This window comes from Amblyomma americanum, chromosome 1, assembly GCF_052857255.1.
Source record: "Amblyomma americanum isolate KBUSLIRL-KWMA chromosome 1, ASM5285725v1, whole genome shotgun sequence".
NCBI classification, from domain to species: Eukaryota; Metazoa; Arthropoda; class Arachnida; order Ixodida; family Ixodidae; genus Amblyomma; species Amblyomma americanum.
In genome coordinates this window covers 346,358,574-346,364,573 of record NC_135497.1, presented here as the reverse complement: position 1 = coordinate 346,364,573, position 6,000 = coordinate 346,358,574, and positions in this window count along the sequence as shown.

Below are 6,000 nucleotides of genomic sequence, written 5' to 3'. Positions count from 1 at the left end.
CTATGTACTGGAATCCCGGAGAGAGCTGTATGGGCGAGGTTGTCTGCTATCTCGTTGCCTAAATAAGACACCTATGTGCGAGGGCACCCATTGAAAACGTATAGAGAAGCCTTTGCTATGTAGATTATGCACCAAACGTAGGTATCTAAGACTCAAGGCATCAGTGGGGAACCCGTACTCTAACCTTTGAAGGGCAGATTTTGAATCCGTAATTATGACAGTAGGTTGAGGCGTACAACAACGTAGCTTCTTTAGAGCTGCCTCAATGGCAACGCTTTGGGCCATTGTGGAGGACACGACTTTAGTAAAACGAACAGACCAATCATACTTCAAAGACGGAATATGAAATGCAGCTGCACTAGATCCTCTGACCTTGTCCACAGAGCCGTCTGTAAAAATTTGAAGATGACTGGCATATTCGGTCTCAAGATGTTCCAGTACGAGCGAACGCATTGCCTCTGAAGGAGAATTCCGCTTAGCGCGAACGTGGGGAAATTTCAAGGAACAATCGAGGCTCGGAAAGAACCAAGGTGGCTTCAACGTCTTAGGTCGATCTCGAAGGTCGAGACCCAGAGAACGAAGAGTATTTAAAGCCAAGTACGCCCGGGACTCAGATCTCTTTCGAAGGCGCTGTAGAAGCGCTCTCCCGGCAACAGTCTCTCTGAGACGGCCAATTTGCAGCAAAAGTCTTTGTGAAGCGGCTAGCCGAAGAGGTTTCGATTGAGACTCATACAGTACTGCATTGTTTGGAGCAGCCTGCGGAACGCCGAGAGCCCTCCTTAGTCCCATTCTGTGCAAAACCTCAAGGCGTTCCAGCTGCGATACCGAGGGGGAAATTAAAGGGAGCTGGTACATTATGCGGCTTGTCACCAGGGCATCGTAAAGCCTGATCATTGAAGCAGGATGGTTTCCCCATTGCTCACTAGCAACTCTACGAAGCACATTGAGACGCGAAGATAGTGAAGCCACAATCGAGTCCACAGCTCGTCGCCACTGTAGACGTGAGTCAATAGTGACGCCCAAAAAACGTATGTGGTTAACCTGACGAAGGCAAGACTGATCAAGGTCAATGCTCAGCCGCGCATACCGTCGTCTCCTACCTGGAAACAGGACGAAGCCAGATTTTTCCACCGAGAGAGTCAACCCAACACCTTGAAGGTAACTTTTAACTGAAAGCACGGCCTGTCACGCTAATAGAGCTAAGCGTTTGTGTTGATATCCAGTTAACCAAAGACAAATGTCGTCTGCATATATCGACATATGGACCTGCCTACAATGTTTTTGCACTTTTGCGGGAAGACCAGCCATGACAACATTAAAGAGCATTGGGGACAGGACACTACCCTGAGGTACCCCTCGCGATACCGCCCTTTCGGAGCTCATTGTACTGCCTAACCGCACTCAAAATTTACGATCACTGAGAAATGAGTGAATGAATCGCAGAAGATAGCCCTGTACGCCTATGACCTGCAGACTGTTCAGTATTGAGCTCTGGAGGACGCTATCAAAAGCCTTTGATACGTCTAGGAAAATGGCTAGTGTTGAAAGGCCAAAAGCACTCTGATGTTCAATGTGGCTTATCAAGTCCAAGACGCTATCTTGCGCGCTTAAACCTGTGCGGAATCCAGTCATGCATGTTGGTAGTGCCCTTCTATCCTCGAGCCGCCAAGACAAACGCTTACTTGCCATCTTCTCCATGAGCTTAGCCACACACGACGTCAGCGATACAGGACGATACGAGGCCGCGTCTGTCATCTCTTTGCTGGCATTCAGCAGTGGGACTACACAAGCCACCTTCCATGAAGGGGGAACGTCACCAGACTCCCACACTCGATTGAGATAGGTTAGGAGCATCTTCCGATGGTCCAGAGGCAGGTTCTGTAACATTTGATTGGTAATGCCATCAGGACCTGGTGCACAGCGATGCCGCAGGCTGCGGAGCGCTGTCTGTAGTTCTCGAAGTGTGAACGGGGCGTCCATAACAGAGGGAGACGTAGCAGGTAGAGCGCAGGGATGAATGCCTGGTCTGGAATTTACAAATGCATCCGCAAATTCCTCTGCCAAGCACACGAGATGTTTCTGCGTGCGCAATGCAAGCGCGTCGAAAGGTTTACTCGGACGAGAGCCACCAGCAAGACTGCCAACGACACGCCAAATTCTCGTTATCGGTGAGAAAACAATCAAACTAGCGCAAAAGGATGCCCACTGGGACCTACAGAGCTTGTTCGCATGACGTCTAATGGCAGAGTTGAGCCTGTTGAAAGTTGTCTTCAAGGCTCTGTCGTCCTTCTTCCGCAACAGTTGTCGCTCCGCCCTTCTGCGCGCTGCGCAGAGGTTGCTGAGTTTTAAATCCGGAGCCGGAAAATGATCAGGTAGCTTGAGCGCCGTGGTAGCAGCAATCTTAGCATAAATCATTTTTTCTGTCACATCACCGGAAACACAGGCTAAGTGCTCCCTGTATCTGTCCCAATTAACAGCATGGCAAATTTTAGGACCACGCAAGTGGAAGTTGGCAGTAAACACAAATATCGGGTAGTGATCACTTCCCATTCGGTCAGCTCTAGTTGACCACTGCACACGGACGTCAGGTGAATGTAAGGTTAGGTCTATAGATGTGGGTGAGGTTGGAGGCCGAAAGAAAGTGGGACTTCCGTCATTGGCCACGCACAGGTCCAAACTGTCGATGACTTCTACAAGTTGGCGTCCGCGAGGATCTGTGTTCCTGTCACCCCAGGCAGGGTGGTGGGCGATGAAATCACCGCAGATGATTCTGGGTGCTGGGCAGCGGTCACAAAGTTGCTGGAGAAACAAAGCCATATCGACCTTCTTCCGCGGGGACACGTATACTGATGCAACGGACAGAGTTCGGAAGGCGAGCCGAATCCTCACAGCCACTACCTCAATACTGTCGGTGCAAAGATCGGTGACGTTCAAAGCCACATGAGGAGTCTCCCTTCGTATGTAAAGGGCGGCACTTCCTGCGGGAAAAGACTTGATGCTGCAATTCTTGTGGGCGACGTATCCCGGCAAAGACCTCCCGCTTGGCAAGCCAGCCTCCGAGAGGGCCAGTACTGGAACACAGTTCTCTTTCAAGAACAATTTCAGTTCTGCTAATCGACTTATAATCCCAGCGCAGTTCCATTGCATGACAAACGGCACTTTTCTAGGGTTTTTAGTTGCAACAGGTTGAAGAAAACTAGCCATCTAGGAGTTGAAGTTCTCTGCGAAGGCGGTGATCAAGGTCTCAATGGAAAGCACCAGCTGTATAAAGTTCTTCAAAGTGCCAGGCTGCATCGCTTGGATAAATGAACGCAGGACATCAAACAAAACGCGTAGAAGGTCGGAGAGATTCCGGCTTTTGAGCTCCTTATTTTGCTGCACGCACTGGCGCACCACTTCGACAAAAGACGGGGACTGGGACCCACTCTTGGCCACGGTAGCTGGTGTCTGCATCTCTTTTAAGGCAAGGGGATGTCTTCCATGTTGTCGAGTCTTGCTGTGATCTGGTCGCTGAGGAACATGGACACTTTTTGCAGAAGCAGATCGAACAGCCAACTCACCCTCGGAGGCACTTGCCGACTTGCTCGGATCAGGTCGTGCAGCGACGTCGCTTGCTACCACGTCCCGAGCTTGCGACTCGAGCGCAGGGAACTCTTCACTTCCATGTGTCGGCTTCTCAGTAGGTTGTGGTTTGGGGCCACTAATGAAGGACCTGCGACGGTGTAAGGCGCTTACTTGGAATGTGCAGCCACTGAAACTCGCTGGATGGTCACCTCCACAATTAGCGCAAGCAAAATCTGCCTTGCACTCTTTGTAATCATGGCCACCACCACACCGCTTGCAACGTTGATCTTTGTTGCAAACTCTCGCTACATGTCCAAAGCGTTGGCACCTGAAGCACCGGGGAGGAGTTTCAACGAACTCGTGGACTGCATGTTTGGTGAAACCAAGGTCAATTATTCCAAGGCGCTCGGTGCGGGAGCAAACGTTAGCGCAATAGAGTTTGTAGGCTTCGCTGCCCATTGTTGTTCTCCAGGCTTCACCCGGCGCATTAACCGTCGCACGTGCAGAACTCCTTGCGGTTTCAAGTAGTCAAGAAGGGCACTTTCCGAATACCACACTGGTACTCCCCTTATAACACATGTGTTAGTCATGTAGGAGTGTGACAACCGGGCTTGAACTCGTATGCCACCGATCTGAGAGCACCGCAGAAGAATGTCTACTTGCTCTTCTGTTGAGATATCTAGATGAAGAGCCCCTTGCGTTGTGAAGCGACTGCGAATCGGAGCAGATCCCAGTAGTACTTTAATATCATCGAACAGCCTGATAGGGTTTCACTCTCTGAAGTCAACTCCTTTCTCTTTTGGCTGAACTATCACTGGGATGCCGACTGTCCGGTGCTTCCGATGACTCACCACTTTGAAGCCATCGTTGTTCATTTCCGCCATGTCAGCCACTTCCTCGTCAGAGGCGACGATAGTTGAGTCGTCCCCACTGAGCGATGATGACGCACTGCACTGCTGGACGTCCCTGATGACTGGCAGATCCCCGCCATGTGATGCCATGGCCACCTCCGCCCCACTGGGCTCCTTCGGATGGCGCTGTCCCTTTAAGGATACCGGCGCCGGAGCTGCCGTACCCTTCCCGTAGGGACAGTACCGCCTTAAACCTAGGTAATAACTAGAAAACAAAACAAAATTACTGAGCTGAGGTGACAACAGATCGAGCAGCGTCGTCTTCCGTCAGGACGTGCCTGTTAAGGGAGTGTGGAACTGTGGGAGAGCGCGGGAAATAGCATCGTGCAAGTGCGTGTCAGTGCGGCAGACGCTCGTGTGAGTTTATGCGAGACAATGACTTCTTTGCGAGTGCACCCGAGTGCCTTGCATTAAAGACATTTTTATTGTATTAACGTGGTTCTGGATCTGTAAAGTGACAATGTTTAACATGCGGGGTGCATGATTCCATTCTATCAACAGTACAGTTCTACTGATGATCATGATGCTGATGGTTGCCTTGCATGATTTCATTCTATCAACAGTACCGTTCTACAGATGATCATGATGCTGATGACTCCTGGCGCCGTGCCCTTCTAGCCGACATCGACTACGACGATAAAGATAATGATGAACTGTGGTGGTGCTATGGTCGCTGCACCCTTTGTAACGGGCGGGCACAGACGACCTTGGCCTTAGTCGGAACAAGTTAGAAGGAAGTAGCAAAAGAGAATGTGTAGAACATATAAGGAGGAGAAAGGGATGCAAATGAAAAGGGTGATGGTTCGGGCTATTGGGTAATTCACATGAGTTTCCATAGCGAAAACCAGCAAAGGGCCAAGAAACAAGCGTTAACTTGCACTAAACGCTTTATTTGGCGTTCACACTGTTTATTAGGGTACAAACCAGTGCGACATGGGAAACACATGACACATTATCAGGCGGGCAGTGTGAAATTTGACCAAATACATCTCAAAATAAAAACAAAACTAATTGCAAACAAAAGAAAACCTATAAACTGTATGCCCGCTTGCTGGTATGCTTGGATGCAGGGTAGTGTGCGAACTTCTGAAACGTGCATACCAGTTTTTAGTTTTAATTTGGCTTGCGATTTGTTTAGATTTGTTTTTTTGATTTTGAGATGTCTGTTGTCAAATTTCACACTGTTAGCCTGACACCTTTCATGTGTTTCCCCTCTAGAACCTGGTTTGTACCTTTATAAACCCCGTGAGCGCCAAATAAACCGTTTGGTGGACGTAGTTAGCGCTTGTGTCTTGTCCCTTCGTTGCTTTGCGCTATGAAACCTCATTGAACAGAGGTTAGGGCCCGGGTTTCAGAACCCGAAGTTCGTTGCAGTGTTGGCGCCTGTATGTCGTCGGTTTTTCACCGGTGCTGTTATCAGCTCCTGGGGCAGCGTGGTGCTTTCTCTCGGTTGTTTGGAGCCGAAGTACGCACTGGAGAGAGAATAAACTTTATTGAGAAATTTTTCCTGAGAGTTGCTTGACGA